The sequence below is a fragment of the Pinus tabuliformis genome, chromosome 4_1 (assembly GCF_031772625.1).
Source record: "Pinus tabuliformis cultivar Carrire ecotype Pingquan chromosome 4_1, CPIR1, whole genome shotgun sequence".
NCBI classification, from domain to species: domain Eukaryota; kingdom Viridiplantae; phylum Streptophyta; class Pinopsida; order Pinales; family Pinaceae; genus Pinus; species Pinus tabuliformis.
The window spans coordinates 492,042,561-492,061,406 of NC_142303.1; the positions used below are offsets into that span (position 1 = coordinate 492,042,561).

General features: G+C 36.8%; 1 pseudogene; it reads right to left on the reverse strand.

Annotated features, from left to right (window-relative positions):
• Positions 1 to 255: 255 nt before the first annotated feature.
• Positions 256 to 1,269, reverse strand: LOC149176674 (uncharacterized; annotated as a pseudogene).
• Positions 1,270 to 18,846: the final 17,577 nt, after the last annotated feature.

Consider the following 18,846-nt stretch of genomic DNA (forward strand, 5'->3'; position numbering starts at 1 on the left):
CAGGGGCCGGGAGCCATCAACAGAGCAACAAAGTGTCCATGACTGGATACACAGGTTTGTACCTGAGAGATGCCCTTTGGGGATCAGACTCCCACACAACTCTTGCCTAAAAAAAAAATTAGATCCCTCAAAGAGGCTGCAGATTGCTGCAACATGACAGCTCTCAACAAATCATAGCCCACAGCCCACCTTTGAGGACTCGGTCCAGCTCCTCCACCTCTGCAGACAACAACATTGGTAGAACGAGCCAATAGTTCAACACCCATAACGATTTCCATGAATGTCGAACTGATGAAATCCAGGCTCTTTGGTTAAAGGCACCCCTAGCTCGGCCAAGCAGGCCTGCACGCGCTGATCGCTGTCATACAAATGGGGTAGCGGTGAAGGCACTCGTCCTGGACTTGTTCGAGGGCTCTGGCCAGTGGATAACTGATGGCGAAACCCCCTCCACCATAAGCCATTCCATAAGAATGCATCGCATTCTGATCAGTAGATTCAAAATTGCTGCCGATGTAATAGTACTGATTGTGATCATATTTGGCGAGCACTCGCACCAGATTCTGCGGCACAAAAAATGTATCATCGTCTCCCATCACAAACCACCTGACATCAGGGAGCCCCAATCTGAAAGTCTCTGAAACAATCCGAGAAATCCGAATAGCAGAGCGCAATTCTTGGGGATGAGTATAGTTAAAGTGGGAGGTATCCTCAGAGATTCTGATTGGTGGCCCGGGAAACCCTGTTTCGTTTACAGACCGATCCCGTAGATCGATGTAGGGTTTCCTCTGTTTCCATTTCTGAGCCGAAGCTGCAATCCCGAAAACAATATGCTCCAAGCTCGTCTCACACGCATCAGCCACAACCGTCGCTCTTCCTCAGCTCCAACCAAATGCGTCCTCACACCAAAACAGAGCCTCCACGATTCAGATGTCAGATGCACGCTGATCCAGCCACATCCACGCTGTGGGCCGATCCACGCTTACCCCTCTTCACCGGATGATGCCTTCACAGATCTAAGGCTTGAATAGCTTCGACCAGTAACAGTTGAAACTTGGCCTCCACTGATTCCTCCAACGAATCCGTCATCTCTGCTCTTCACATTTCAGTATCGCATATTTCATTATGGTCAACTATAGCGACTGCGAATCAACAACACGTCAGGAATTGAAGAACAGTTCCTTCACCGTGACTTAGATCTGATACAGTCAATGTGTCAGGGGAACTGGACTGTACTATCTCTTCAATGGGTTCTGGAAAATCTGTCACCATCTCTAACGAAAGCCTTTCTCAGTGCTTAGCCTAGAATAAATCAGAATTGACAGCTCCAACATCTCTTCTCTTTTAGCTATGCCACGCTCTCCAGAGCGGAAATCCATCCACAGAACCGCTAAAGAGCCACAGATCGGACAAGTTCAGTGCAGAGACGCTCCTCCGCTTCTCCCCTCCACTTTCACTGTACCATCGATTGTCGGAGGCTGCAATCTTTTAACTGATCACACCAAAAATGCAGATATCCACTGCTCAAACGATCCATTCTGTGAAATGATGTGTTTAAAAAAAAAACTGATGGACAAACGACATACACTAAACTCTTTATTTCCTTAGCCCAGGACGGGCTAGGCCCTCATGGGCTCTGATACCAAGATAAAATAGCACACACTCAAATATATTCTATTATCTTGCATCAAGGAAATTACACACATATTTATACAAACAAAAGTCTCAAGATAGGAATTCTATCTTAGACGTACAGTAGTGTGGTTGAGAGATTCTCTAAACCACACACTAAACTAGGAGAAACTATATTCTAACTAATTCCTATTATGTAAGAACAAACTCCTCAAATGGAGAATTACAACCCTAGACAAGTAGGAATTAATTATTTCTAACTGTTTTACAATTATTTTTAAGATCAAAATAAGCTTTCCACCCCCCATTAGTCCTTTTCTCAATGCTATAGTTCCAGTTGAGCTTGTGATGAATATCAATTCCTAAGTACTTGTAAGAACACACTTCCTCCAAGTTATTATTGTCATACATAAAATTAGTGTAAGTGTCTTTCTTAGATTTGATAATCATAATTTTTGTTTTGTCAGTGTTAACAGTCATACCCATGGTAGAACAGAAATCCTTAAAAAGCCTAAGTTACTTAACAAGATTAGATGGACACCTTGTTTTGATATATACAAAATATAAAATATATCAAATTAAAATAGATATTATTATATGTTAATATAAATGTTAAAAAAATATGTTAAATAAAATATAAAACATGAGCGATTAAAAACTAGTTTAAAAAGAAAGCACTATAAAAGAAAAAAGTTACTTTGTAAATCAAAATTAAATTCTTTTAACTTGATATTAGAAAGAGCTATAAAAAGAGAAAATTAATACTAAGGAAAATTAAATCAGAAATAAAAAAATTATTTTTAATATTAAAAATATATATAATTAACTTAATTTTTTATGAAAAAAATAAAATAAAAATATTTTAAAATAATATACATATATATTAAAAAACACATATAGATATATAAATTTTTATTTTATACAATATAAAATTTCAAATTAGTATTCAATATTTTATCTTCTAGAATTAAGTAAATATAAAAGAATTCTTTTTGTCATATAATTTAACCATTTTCTCTCCTGTTTTTAAATTATTTTACTCAGCGCATGCACGGACGATAGAAATAAATATTAATTAAGTTGTCCCTAATTGTTTTTTTATAAACACGCAATTTCTCTCACACGTAGACAACAAATTTAAATATTTAATAGGTCGGTGGTAAAAGTTCATTTTTATTAGCGAATTTATAGACATTACAACTATATACTGTATTGAAAAAGTATGTCACACAGGAAACATGTTGGCTCTCGCAATTCACTATATTTCTTTCAATGTTGTGATCGAACTGTTGGTTGGGACCACCACGGGTTGAGTACGTGGAGCTGTCTTCATTAAATTATTGGTTTACGTGTGACAGAAAGTGCGTGTTTATAGAAAATTGTATGCACAACTTAATTAATATTTATTTCTATCTTCGCTGAGTTAAAAAAGAAAAATGGTTAAATTATACGACAAAAGAATTCTTTTATATTTACATAATTCTAAAAAAACAAAATATATGGAATGCTCATTTTAAATTTTAAATCTATAAAATCAAAAATTAATTATATATATAATTTTAAAATAATTTTATTATTTTTTTTATTAAGAAATTGTCACTCAAGTTTTAAAAGTGAAATTGTTAATTTATATAAAAGCAAATGTTATTCTTGGTAAGTTTAAAAATATCCAAACTTGTCAATCTAAATAGCTGAAATTATTAAATAGTATAGTCTTTTCTATTTTATTTACATTATAACCCAATCATAAATTAAAATGGTTAGATTTTTTACTAATTTACCCCAACTATAAACAAGTCATACTTACGCTTTAAGCTATAGCTTAAGGCAATTTTCCACCCTTACTTATTATTCACCTAGCATTTAAGTTTCACCGAAATTTGTTTTAATGCTGCATTAAATTCTTACTGGGTGACATGACTCCTAGGCCTAGAGGTGCTATGAATCTGGAGTCTTCTGTTGCAACCCAACTGGCCTTCCTTGCCTTGAAAGATGCTCCCCATCAACGACTGCCTTGTGTTGTATCGCATCGGACGGTGGAGAGTGACCTCGTTAACCTATGCCTTCGTCGCTACCTCATTTCCTTGGCATTTCATTGTTCCTGGTTTAGTCGTTCTACTTCTAGCGAGGTTCTAGCTCTCTTGCACAGGTGAGAATAACAATGTTTTTCTCTGTCAATCTTTCTTTGGCATAGTCTAGTTGTTCTGAGCTTCTTTTGTTGGTCTTCTTTTTAGGTTATTGCTCTAATTCCAGTTGGGTTGGCACCATTGCAGGCTTCCAGCTTCTCTGTTCAGTGCTCTGCTACGAGGAGGGCATGCATAAACCATAAATTCCAGGTAAAGGACTTTACCATAATTTATGATTTTATGGCTTCATTTTCTATTTCTTTTAAATGGTCGTCAGTTTTTATAACTCTGTGTGTTTCCTGCCCAGGTGAGGCTTGGAGGGTTTTTATCTCCTTCCGCGATTTGGGAACAGATGCTAGAGTTTGAGTCCCATGTTCGGCTAGCGGATCCTAGAGGGAAATTGTCATGCCTAATGACCAGGTATTATGCTTTTCCCAAGTTGTGTTTTCACCTGGGTTTTAACGATAGAGTAGGGTATTGGTTCAACAGTCTAAAAACCCTCGTTGAGACTATCATCTTGGTCTCATATGCTATTATTATGCTTGTTCTAGGTTTTACATGAACTTAGTTTGTACTTTAACAATTTGTCGTCTTGGGCTCAGCTTAAGCTTGTTTAGCTACTTTAAATTTGGAAGGAAGGCCCTCGAGTTGGTTGCTTGAACCCAGGTCTACAGTTGGTTTTTGTCCCTCTGTTGCACTGTTATTTTGAGGAGAGGGCAGGCTTTTATCCATATGAGGCGCTCCCCCTCAGAACTGTATGGTGTATTGTTTCATACTTTACTTATTATCAAACGTCTTTTTCAGATTTACCTTACTCTGAGTAATATTACGGACAAGATTTTTTCATGGTTAAATTCATGGTTAATCTCTCTTGCAGTTGTTTAATAGTCAGTTGTACTTGGATCTTTCAATTGTATATAAATCTTTGAGTGACTGTATATTTACAATAAGGATGTTTGAATGGTTCTTGACCCCTTTTAGATTGGAACTGCATTCTTATTCCAACATATTGTGCTTGATTATTAGTCGCTAAATTTGTACATAATACTTAATTTTCGATGAGATGTTTTATGCTCTGTAATTTTAATAATTTGTTTGTGGTATTACTCATTCACATGGGATTTATGTTCTGTAATTTATTATTCTCTTGTAGCAGTATTTATTCAAGGGAAATTCTATTCTTTTTTTCTATGAGGAAAACTAGAGACATAATAATTTCTTTCCAGAATGAAAGTTGTCATCTTTGTCAATTTCCTACTTAGAAAATTATATAGCTATTCTGTAATTTGGATATAACAATTTGTACTTTCTTTTCTTAAACATAATAGTAAGAATTATCTTGTTATTAACTAGAGTAAGTTATTCATGTAATTGGAAACATTAAATCCTTCAACCATATAGTAACCTTGTGTCTATACAGCGCAAGATTTTACTTATCGGAATATTTGTCAATTCCCTGACGACAGTCTATTATCAGACCTTAGCTTACTTGCTCCTTTTTCCTCCCAACTGTGAGACCGGCTAAACCAACTTGTCTCCCCCCGAGTTGCTTCTCACATGCAAAAATTTCTTCTTAAGACTAACAATATTTCTTATTACAGCTATCTGGTCCTAACTAGACTTAGCTCCAGAAAACCGCCTGACATCTCAATGCAGTATTCTCATTTTCAATCCTCATCCTCTCTCTTGATCTCAGATACACATACCCTCTTGATCTTTCCTTGAGAATAAATCTCTAAGGAATTGGTTAGGGATAGGTAACTACCAACCTAACTACCTGACATGTGAGAAATATATATAACTGTCATTATTATGACATTCCATTTTCTACATAACTTAACCCAAATAAATAATTATATAACTCATAATAGTATTCAATTTGTTTAATCTATAGTAATTTAAATATTTACATTTTCTCGGGATATCACATCTCCCCCCCCCCCAAGATTAAACATCGTCTCGATGTTTCTCTTCTGGAAATAGATTTGGAAAAGTCTTCCTCATAACCTGTTCATCTTCCCAGGTGGCCTCCTTCAGCCCAAAGTGTTTCCATTGCACTTTAACTTGAGTGATAACTCATTTCCGCAACATTACTTCTCTCTAATCGAGTATACCCAGGGGTTCGACCAAGAACTCACCTTCCGGTTCAACCTATACACAAAGAGAGACAAAAAAAAAATTAATCAGTCCTGTCCTTTGGTAATTAGTTTTGCAACCTATTTATAGTATGTCATGTTCTTAAGTAGTTCTTCTAAATTACCTGTATATCTTGCCAATTAATTATATGGTTAGGATCATATATGTATTTTTTTAATACAGAAACATGAAAGACATTATGCACACAAATATGGCTGAGTAAGAAAAGCTGATAAACCACTGACCCAATTCGAGCTAGAATTTGGAAAGTGATCCAGGTGGATGTTGGTGGCCACCCACCTATCCCATTTGGACCCCCCACAACTGTCTCTTTCAGTTTTTCAGTTTCCTAAATTGTAGCACAGTTTACTATTTTTAGCAGTTTTTCGGGTCCTGAACTTCTGGAGCCGTTTTGAGGCCCTAAACGAAGTTTTTTGGGAAATATGGGGGCAACATGGGTCCTTGGACCGATGTTGCCCTTCCCAAAGTGGTAGTGCTCGGATAGATCTTTCTAATGAGCTATTGTACATGTCAAACGAAGATTGTATGCCAAAGTTATGACCCCAGGAAGTTGATGTACCAATTTACCCAAACGGGGCCCACAGTTTGGCGTTTCATCTTCTAGGGTTAGGTTTTGGAATGTTAAGGGTTTTCCATTGTTTCCCAACAATCAATAAGCCTTCGAGCCTCATTGTAACATAGTTCAGAGGCATGTAGCCACCACATCTCTTCTCAGAGATAAGCTACCATCGCCCTAGTTGGTTTATTTCCATTACTGTTTGTAAGCATATTTCAATATTTTACATTAATGAAATGAAGTATTATTTCCGCTGCGTATCTGTGTTTATGGTTATCTTTGTAATTTGTTGTGTTCCTGTTTAAGTCTGCATCAGTGGTATCAGAGCGGTCTACTTTTTCTCTGTTTTTCTTTGCATGTCCCCAACGAGGTCGGGATATAAGGAGTTAGGGCTTGAACTGGTCGAACCTTTGCAAGACCAGCCTTGCAAATCCTAACGGCCTCCCATGGCAGATGAGAAGAAAGACGAGGGGGCAGGAGATCCTATCAAAATCTTGCTCGAAGAAGCCCTTGAGTGACAATGGAACGCGATGATCGATAACTTTGCCCAGATCCTTCAGTGGCTACCTAAAAGTGACGCATCGGCTTCTAGCAGCTACTCTGGAAACGCCATGCCCTTTAAGGTACAAGTTAATTTTGAAATCCCCATATTCGAGGGTCAGATAAATGCAGATGCCGTAGATAAATGGTTAAATCTAATAGATGAGTATTTCTCTATTCATGATTTTTCGAGTCGAGAAAAGATTGTTTTTGCGCTTCTCAAAGCAGCCCCACACGTCAAGGACTGGTGGGAAACCTACTGCAAGCAAAAGGATGAAAGTACAGGCTCACTATTTTCAGCTGCACCCACTTGGAATGACTTCCGGGATGCCATCAAGGAGCAGTACTACCCTGCCAAAAGCTACGAAGACAAATACATCAAATGGACCACACTGCGGTAGGGACGAGACCAAGATGTGCCGGAGTTCACAAACATTTTTCATACCCTTCACACATAGTTGGGTATCAAAGATTCTGAGCTGCATCTGGCACTCAAATACCGCGACTGCCTACACAGATACATCCAGGAAGAGATGGAGTTATTGAACATCTCCTCACTCGGCACAGCATAGCAATATGCTGTCAAAATCGAGCAAAAGTTCAAACAGAAGAAGCGAGACTTTGGATCTGCAAATCCGAAGCCCAAAGGACAAAGCCAAGGTGGGGTGACCCAAGACAACCTGTCGAAGCCGCAAGAAAAGAACAACACCACAAAGCCAAAGAAGGACACAGGAAAGTGGTGTGAGTTCCACAAGAGTCCCACTCATAACACAAGTGAGTGTCAGACCAAGCAGTCGTTGGTGGCCGAGTTGAAGGCTTTTGAATCAGGTGCATGTTTTGACCCTGAGACAGAACCCGACAAGGGGAATGGAAAAAGGAAGCAGATCATTGATGCGGAACCTAGCGCCACTATTGCCACTGCCAAGATCCAGAAAAATGAGCCCGAAAATACAGAGGAGGGGGAGCGTCTTTTCCACTCACAGATGTGGGTGAGGGGTTCGCCGCTGTAATTCATTGTCGAAAGTGGCAGCCAAAAGAACCTCGTTTCAGCAGAGGTCATGAAGCGGTTGGGCCTACCGACTACACCACACCCACAGCCGTACAGTATCGGGTGGCTTCATGAAGGACGAGATCTCAAAGTTCGCCAGCAGTGCCGCCTTCCCTACAGCATCAAGCCCTTCATAGATGAGGTATTGTGTGATGTTACACCTCTTGATGTTTAAGATGTACTATTAGGCCAGCCATACTTGTGGAGGCGACATGTTGTGTATGAGTCAAGGCCTCGTGCTGTCATTATTTCTTTGAATAATTCATTATACAGGATACCAGAGGTAGCCCCACCTACTGCCACCTCTTTGATCACTACCAAGAAAGGCAGCAAGCTCATCTCCCAGACTAGGAAATTTATTTTTTGTCTGGTTCACTCCCAAAGTAAGGGGAAGATCGTTGCTACATCCATGACCCCCGCAAAGGGTTCCTCCATGCAGCAGCAACAACAAAGGGATACGGTCATGACAGAACACAGGAACAACTTCTCCTCACCCACAAGGGTACCACACAAGTTTCAGGTGGGCAACAAAATCTGGTTGCATCGACAGAAAGCATGCCTTACCAGAAACCATCAGAAGCTCAGACCACTCAGACATGGTCCTTACACCAGTACCAAGGCTACAGGAAACAATGCTTTAGAGCACAACATTCATCCATTCCTTCGCTTGCACCGAGTGTTCAATGTGGACCATCGTCGACCATGCTTCCCACCATTACTGAACACATCAGAGATTGCAGAACAGCTCACCAGAGACCCAACTCAGCAGAAGCTTCCTCATCTCAGGGGGAAACTCAATGCAATGGGGACCATTGCTTCCTAAGGGGGGAGGAATGATCCAGGTGGATGTTGGTGGCCACCCACCTATCCCATTTGGACCCCCCACAACTGTCTCTTTCAGTTTTTCAGTTTCCTAAATTGTAGCACAGTTTACTATTTTTAGCAGTTTTTCGGGTCCTGAACTTCTAGAGCCGTTTTGAGGCCCTAAACAACATTTTTTGGGAAATCTGGGGGCAACATGGGTCCATGGACCGATGTTTCCCTTCCCAAAGTGGTAGTGCTCAGATATATCTTTCTAACGATCTATTTTACGCGTTAGACGGAGATCATATGCCAAAGTTATGACCCCGGGAAGTTGATGTACCAATTTACTCAAACGGGGCCCACAGTTTGGTGTTTCCCTTCCCAAAGTGGTAGTGCTCAGATAGATCTTTCTAACGAGCTATTTTACGCATCAGACAGAGATCATATGCCAAAGTTATGACCCCGGGAAGTTGATGTACCAATTTACCCAAACGGGGCCCACAGTTTGGCGTTTCATCTTCTAGGGTTAGGTTTTGGAATGTTAAGGGTTTTCCATTGTTTCTCAACAATAAATAGGCCTTCGAGCCTCATTGTAACACAGTTCAAAGGCATGTAGCCACCACATCGCCTCTCAGAGATAAGCTACCATCGCCCTAGCTAGTTTATTTCCATTACTGTTTGTAAGCATATTTCATTATTTTACATTAATGAAATGAAGTATTGTTTCCGCTGCATATCTGTGTTTATGGTTATCTCTGTAATTTGTTGTGTTCCTGTTTAAGTCTAGATCAGAAAGGGTCACATTATTAGATTGCTAATTTAGCACATCCACTCCATTGCAATGTACTCTTCTTTGCTTGTACCTGAACATAAACATGATCTCCAACTTGAAATTCCCGAAAACTTCTCTTCCAATCAACAAAATTCTTTTGTCGTACCTGAGAAAATTTTAAATTGGAATGTACTTTTTTAACCATATCTTCCATTTCCTTTAACATGTCTATCCCTAGCAATAATTTATCCTCTGGGCTGCCCCAGTTCGAGGGTGTCCTGCACTTGCGTCCATATAATACTTCAAAAAAAATCATTTGCAGAGATGTATGGTAACCGTTGTTGTAAGCAAACTCTACCAAATGTATGTAATCTTCCCATTTAGATGGTTGCTGCATTACATAAGTTCGTAGCATATATTCTACTATTTGATTTAATCGCTCAGTCTGCCCATCTGTTTGAGGGTGGTAAGCAGTGTTGAAATGCAGCTGTGTGCCTAAACCTCCAAACAAGGCTTTCCAGAAAGTTAAAGTAAATTTTACATCGTGGTCATAAATTATAATCTTTGGTATTCCATGTAATCTAAAAATGGTTTGCATAAATATTTTAGTAATTTGTACAACCTTGTAAGTCGATTGCACTGGTATGAAGTGAGCAGATTTTCTCAACTTATCTACTACCACTATTATTTAGTCATTATTCTTTTTAGACTTAGGTAGTCCTGTAATAAAATCGATGGAAATGGTTTCACACTTCCATTCTGAAATAGGCAATGGGTGGAGTAATTCAGTTGGGTGACGACATTCCGCTTTCACTTGCTGGAATTCCAAACAACGAACCAAATACTCATCTACTTCTTTCTTCATACTGGACCAGAAATATTCCTTTCTAAGTGCAGTAATTAACTTCTGGTATCCGAGGTGGCCCACAGACACAATTTTATGATATTCATCTAAAATTAAATTTTTAATATTTTCCTAGTTAGGTACATACATTCTCCCCCCTATAAGTCAGTATACCTTCTTGATTTACCTCATATCCTAGCTGTTGTTCATTGTTGTTTAAAATTTTAGCTTGTTGCCATAAGAATTTATACTCTGGATCCTGCATTGTTGCTTCTTTAATTTGCTCATTAAATGTAGTTCGCACTTCACTAAAAGAGACCTCATATATACAGTTTACCTTCCGACTAAAGGCATCCATGACTTGGTTCTCCTTTCCTTTCAAGTGCTTGATTTAAAAATCAAATTCACTTAGGAAGTCAACCCAATGAGCTTGCCTAGCATTCAGAGTGGGCTTCTTAAAATAGTTAGTTAAACTATGATGATCAGTCATTAATAAAAATTTCTTACCCATCAAGTAATGTTGCCACATCTTTAATGCATGAATGACTACGGTTAGCTCTAATTCATAGGCTGAATATTTTTGCTCATGCTCCTTAAGCTTCCTAGACTCATAGGCAATAACCCTGCCCTCCTGCATTAGTACGCCACCTACACCTTCCTTGTTGGCATCTGTACAAACCACATAATCTTTATTCGGATCTGCAATGCTCAAAATGGGCGCGGTGGTGAGTAAATGTTTAAGTTGATCAAAACTCCTTTGGCAATCCATGGTCCACTTAAAATTTTTTCCTTTCTTTTGCAGAGAGGTAATGGGATATGCCACCCTGGAAAATCCTTCAACAAATCGCCTATAGTATCTAGCTAGACCCATAAATGATCTTATATCAACCACGTCTTTTGGTACTGGCCACTCCATTATAGTTTTTATTTTCTTTGGATCCACAACAATTCCATCCTTGGTAATGACATGTCCTAGATACTAGATTTTCTATTTAAAGAAATCACATTTGTTGTACTTGGCATACAGTTGATTTTCTCTTAAAACTTGCAGAACATTACGAAGATTTTCTTTATGTTCTTCTATATTTCAAGAGTAAATTAGTATGTCATCGATAAAAATCAACACAAATTTATCCAAATACTGATGAAATACATTGTTCATGAGGCACATGAAGGTTGCGGGAGCATTAGTTAGCCCGAAGGGAAACACAACGAACTCATAATGCCCATAACGAGTTCTAAAGGTTGTTTTTGCTATATCTTCTTCCTTTATTCTAATATGATGGTAACCTGAATGAAGGTTGATCTTTGAAAACACAGTCGCACCCTTCACCTGATCAAACAACTCATCTATACGAGGTAAAGGGTATTTATTCTTGATGGTCAGTTTATTTAACTGGCAGTAATCCATGCACATTCGCAAGGTTCCATCCTTCTTCTTAACGAAAAGCACTAGAGCTCCCCAAGGTGATACACTTGGGTGGATATATTTTTTATCAAGCAATTATTGTAGTTGCATTTTTAATTATGTTAACTTTGGTATGCTGCGATAAGGGGCTTAGATACTAAGGCAGCTCCCTAGATCAACTCAACGCTGAAATATATATCCCTCTTTGGAGGAAACCCCAGAATTTCTTCAGGAAACACGTCCAGAAAATTCTGCACCACGGGTATATTTTCTAAAGAAACAGATTGTTCCTTTGAATTAGTATATCCTACCTGTATTGCATAAATTTGAAATCCTTTTCTGATACATTTTTCTAATTGAGAAGTTGTTAGTGGTCTTAATTTTAGTGGCCTTAGTATGCCTTGAATTTTCTGCCTCTTTCCTTTTTCATCCATATAGTTAATAGTTTTGGTTTTATAGTTAATGAGGGACCAATGTTTTTCCAACCAGTCCATACCTATTAGGATATCATATGATCCTAGGGGAAACACATTCAAGTCTGCCATAATAGACTGACCTGCTAACTTTAGGGGGCAGTTGTTGACCTTGGCCAACACCCTTCTCTTTGCTCCCGTGGTGCGCTGTATTTATCAAGGATTCTTAAAATTAACAACTTGAAAACAACATTTCTCTACTACTTTGGGACTAATATAACTCAAAGTAGCTCCTAGATCAATTAAAATAGATATAGTTCGGTCGAAGATTTTACCTTCAAATTCTATCATGGTTGGTTGGTATTCCACCTGATGGTCTTCAAGGGCACATTGATTTTAGGAATACTTCTTGCCACTTCTCCCACAGTTGATGCTTCTTGAATCTGTGCAACCTGATCAGTTCCCTTATGGTATGGACAGTTTTTGACATAATGTGGTCCTCCACATCCACTGTATTGGAGGTCTAGCTACTACATCCACTTCAGTTCTGCTCGACTGCTCATTTGTCTTAGTCTCACTTGGAAGTTTGAATTTGGGTTGATTTCTGTTCATATTTCTGTTTGCTTGCCCTTTATGGGGTCTCTTGTTGACTATGGCCTTATTTCCTTTGTTGTTATAGGTAAATTTAATCCCCTTTTTGTAAGCCCATCTCTTTACCCCATCTCCCTTTTGCATGTTTTTCTGATAGCATAATCGAGCCTTTCGTATAACTTTGTCCATGGTCTTCGGGTTATCAAACTCGAGACGCTCTTCCATGAAGAATGGCAGACTATTGATAAATCACTGCACTTTCGATTTTCTTTCCCCTATGTAAGGAACATACTAAAGCAAGGACATAAATTTTGCTATCAACTCATCCATAGAGAATTGACCCAATTAAATATCATGAAACTCTTTTGCCTTCTCGTTGTAAAATATTTCAGTTAAATATTTCTCCTTAAAATGCTTTTGAAATTTTTCCCAAGTTATGCTATGCTCATTCACTCCACGTACCGTTTTTACTTCCTCCCACCATAGGGTGGCGTTTCCTTGCAGCTGAAAGATGGATAAGCAAGCTTTTAAATTATGATCATATTCATACAGCTGGAAATACTTATTCATATTGATAAGCCAGGCTTCAGCTGCCTCTTCCTGTTCACCATCAAAGAGGGGAGTTTTTATTTTTCGAAATTCTCCTGGTAACTCTATCTTCTGTCTTTTTTGCATTTTGTGTCCTCATACATTATCGGATTCTTCCTCTTGATTTTCTTCATCGCCTTCTATTTCCAAATTCTTAGTTCGAAATTTTTGTTTGCTAGTCATGTTCCCATGCTCAAAACTGGGAATTGGTTGTCATTTATTCTACCTATCAAACAAACTCTTCATGATCTTTTCCTGTTATTGCATCAGCCTTTCATTATCTACCCAAAATTGGGCCATCTCATCCTTTAGTTCTTGTACATTTTCCAAGATTTTAGTTTTAGTATTGCGCGGCTCTTTCCGCAACTTTACACATACCTCGGGATTGGCTTCTTGAGAAAATGTTGGTCATGTTCTTGTCATAGGTCTCTGTGGTGTAATTCCGGTCCTCCTCATGTTGATTTCTTTTCTTTCTTTCTCTATGCACATCACAAATGTTGTTATTCATTTATTTTCGAGAGGTCTCATCTTTGTAACCTAAGTGCTCTGATACTACATGTCACACACCCCTGTAATATAAGTCTTAAAAGTGATATTGTAAATTTATCTAAAAGCAAATGTTACTCTTGGTATGTGCAAAAATATACAAACTTGTCAATCCAAATAGCGGAAATTATTAAACGGTATAGTCTTTCCTATTTGATTTACATTATAACCAAATCATAAATTAAAAGGGTTAGATTCTTTACAAATTTACCCCAACTATAAACAATTCATACTTACGCTTTAAGCTATAGCCTAGGGAAATTTACTGCCCTTACTTACTATTCAACCAGCGTTTAAGTTTCACAGAAATTTGTTTTAATGCTGCATTAAATTCTTACTGGGCGACATGACTTGTAGGCTTGGAGGTGCTATGAATCTGGAGTCTTCTGCTGCAACCCACCTGGCCTTCCTGGCCTCAAAATATGCTCCCCATCAACGGATGCCTTATGTTGTATCGCATCAGATGGTGGAGAGTGACCTCGTTAACCTATGACTTCGCCACTACCTCATTTCCTTGGTATTTCATTGTTCCCAGTTTAGTCGTTCCACATTCAGCGAGGTTCTGGCTCTCTTGCACAGGTGAGAATAGCAGTGTTTTGCTTCGTCAATCTTTCTTCGACATAGTCTGGTTGTTCTAAGCTTCTTTTGTTGGTCTTCTTTTTAGGTTATTGCTCTAATTCCAGTTGGGTTGGCACCATTGCAGGCTTCCAGCTTCTCTGTTCGGTGCTCTGCTACAAGGAGGGCATCCATAAACCATTAATTCCAGGTAAAGGGATTTACCATAATTTTTGAGTTTATGGCTTTGTTTTCTATTTCTTTTAAATGGTTGTTAGTTTTTATAACTATGTGTGTTTCCTGCCCAGGTGAGGCTTGGAGGGTTTTCATCGCCTTCCACGATTTGGGAACAGATGCTAGAGTTTGAGTCTCAGGTTCAGCTAGCGGATCCTAGAGGGAAACTGTCATGCCTAATCGTCGGGTCTTGTTCTTTGCCAAAGTTGCGTTTTTACCCTGGTTTTAACGTTAGAGTAGGGTTTTGGTTCAATAGTCTAAAAACCCTCGTTCAGTCTGTTATCTCGGTCTCGTATGCTATTATTGTGCTTGTTCTGGGTTTTACATGAACTTAGTTTGCACTTGAACAATTTGTTGGCTTGGGCTTGGCCTAAGCTTGTTTAGCTACTTTAAATTTGGAAGGAAGGCCCTCGGGTTGGTTGCTTGAACCCGGGTCTATACTTGGTTTTTGTTCCTCCATTGGACTGTTATTTTGAAGAGAGGGAAGGCTTCTATCCATATGAGGTGAACTCTCTTGGAACTTGATGGTGTATTGTTTCATGCTTTAATTATTATCAACGTCTTTTCCATATTTACCTTACTCTGAGTAATATTATGGACAAGAGTTTTTCATGGTTAAATTCATGGTTAATCTCTCTTGCAGTTGTTTAATAGTCGGTTGTACTTGGATCTTGCAATTGTATATAAATCTTTCAGTGACTGTATATTTACAATTAGGATGTTCGAATGGTTCTTGACCCCTTTTAGATTGGAATTGCATTCTTATTCCAACATGTTGTGCTTGTTTATTAGTTGCTAAATTTGTACATAATACTTGATTTTCGATGAGTTGTTTGATGCTCTGTAATTTTAATAATCTGTTTGTGGCATTACTCATTCATATGGGATTTCTGTTCTGTAATTTATTATTCTGTTGTAGTGGTATTTATTCAAGGGAAATTCTATTCATTTTTTCTATGAGGAAAACTAGAGACAAAACAGTTTCTTTCCAAAATGAAAGTTGTCATCTTTGTCAATTTCCTACTTAGAAAATTATTTAGCTATTCTATAATTTGGATATAAAATTTGTACTTTCTTTTCTTAAACATAATAGTAAGAATTATCTCGTTATTAACTAGAGTAAGCTATTCATCTAATTGAAAACATTAAATCCTTCAACCATATAGTAACCTTGTATCTATACAGTGCAAGATTTTACTTATCTGAATATTTTCCAATTCCCTGACGATAGTCTGTTATTAGACCTTAGCTTACTTGCTATCTTTTCCTCCCAACCGTGAGACCGGCTAAACCAACTTGTTTACCCCCGAGCTGCTTCTAACATGCAGAAATTTCTTCTTAAGACTAACAATTTTTCTTATTACAACTATCTGGTCCTAACTAGACTTAGCTCTAGAAAACCCCCTAACATCTCAGCGTAGTATTCTCATTTTCAATCCTCATCCTCTCTCTTGATCTCAAATACACATACCCTCTTGATCTTTTCTTGAGAATAAATCTCCAAGGAATTTGTTAGGGATAGGTAACTACTAAACATGTGAGAAATATATATAAGTGTCATTATTATGACATTCCATTTTCCTCATAACTTAACCCAAATAAATAATTATATAACTCATAATAGTATTCAGTTTATTTAATTTAAATATTTACATTTACTGAGGATATCACAGAAATTAGGTAACTTACATAATTTGTTTAATTTTAAGTATTAATTTTCTTTTTTCTATTGCTTTTTATTATCAAGATAAAATAATTTAATTTTAATTTACAAATTAATTATTTTCTTTCCTCACTGTTTCTAATGCTTCATATTTTATTTAACATATTTTCTTAGCTATTTTTTAAATATCTATATCAACATATAATAATATTTATTTTTATTTTTATATTATCCAATATCTTTTATATTGTGTACAAATATATTTTTATTAAAAATTAAATATAAATAAATATTTTTTAATATTTTATTAAAAAAAATCCAGACTGTAAAAATTAAATAATTTTTTCAAATATAACTATTTAAAAATAAATTTTTAAAATTGTAAAATTTCATAAAGATAATTTGAAATATTTACCATAAGTTTTATTATTGTTATAATTTCTATAAATTTATTAATAAATATTAACTTTTACCACATACCTATTAAATATTTAAAATATAATAATTATTTTTAAAAAACTAAAAATAAAAACAAATATATTTTTATTATAATAAATTAAAAATATTTTTATTTATTTATTTTATTATCATAGTTAATGCAATATTCTATTTTATTATAATAATTTAAAATGCATTTAATAAAAATAAGAAATCATCCTCTAAATAAAGAAATATATAATTGTACTTTACTTCATTACTTTCGAGTTGCACACCTCATTTTTCACATTTCCATTCATATTGGTAAGATTGTACATGAACTGGTAAATGTATCACCGAAAATAAACATGTATAACATTATAATATGTATTCTGTATTCAGCGTCTTCGTATTGCAATTATGAGGGAAACCCAAGAAAGGGATTACAAACTATTATGATTCAGAGTAATAAAATATTTATTAACTTAATACTAGCGATGTGTTTATGTATTAATACTTGCGGGTTTTGGTGTAACGGGTTTTGGTGTAGCGGTACTCATGACTCCAACAAGTGGTATCAGAATAAAAGGTCTCGAGTTCGAAATACACATGGCTGGCGTTGGGGGGAGATTATTGGGAATTGGATAATCCAACGCTCGCCATTAATGGCGGTGTCCAACAAGTGGTATGAGCCAAAGGTCTCGTGTTCTAAACACCCCTCGTTGGCGTTGGGGGGGAGATTGTTGGGAATTGGATAATCCCCATTAATGGCAGTGTCCAACAAGTGGTATCGGAGCCAAAGGTCTCATGTTCAAAACACATTTGGCTGGCATTGGGGGGGAGATTGTTGGGAATTGGATAATCCAACGCTCCCCATTAATGGCGGTGTAGAAGGATAATTCAATGCTCTTGTGTGTTGGGGGAGATTGTTGGGAATTGGATAATCCAACGCTCCCCATTAATGGTAGTGTAGAAGAATAATTCAACGCTCTTGTGTGTTTTGTGGCTTGTGCTTAACACTAGCGATGTCTCTGTTTACTAACACTTGCGGGTTTTGGTGTAACGGCGATCATGACTGTAACAACATAGATATGTAACTAATTATGATCCATTTAGTAGAATTGTCTTTTTTGGATAGAGTCATATAACTCAAGTGTCCTCATATACAGAATAATTCACAGCCGCAGGCCAAACAGGCAGACGCATCCCAAAAGCCAGAAATACAAAGATTAGTGTGTTGGGGTACCAAAGGATTGAACAATCTGGCCAAGGTTGTTTATATATACTAGTCCCACTGTTCCTCCACAAAAATATACGAAATAGTAGAGCCAAAAATCAATACTTCTCAGGCGTTGCAGAATGTTGTGCTCCTCTCCTAGTTTCGGATATCGCAGTGACGAACTAACATCGTGTGGAATCTCGTACTTTCAACCTGCTTGAATTTCTGGCATTGATACAATGCCAAGCGTTTTTCAAAACTCTAAACTTGTGCCCTATCTTATTAATTTTTTTTTTAATTCATATATATTAAAGTTTAAATATTCAAAACTCAAAATTAGCTTAACATTTTATTTAAAATATTTTTTAATTAATATATATATTAAAAAATTAAATATTTAAGTCTCAAAAATACATCCTGAAATTTCATTAATTTTTTTTTAATTAATATATATTTACAAATTAAATATTCAAAATTCAAAATTACATATTTTTATTTAAAATCTTTTTATAATTAAACATATTTAAAAAATAAATATATTACACATATTCCGCATGATCGCCACGAAACTATATTAGTATTCCTGTGAGAATTATAAAAACTAGTTCCACATATATAAACCAGATCAGTCAATACCGTAATATAATATACTGCCAAAAACTACATGTAAGTATAACAGATGTAAGGAAATCAGATACATAAATATACATAATAATGCAGTTGAAACTATTCGACC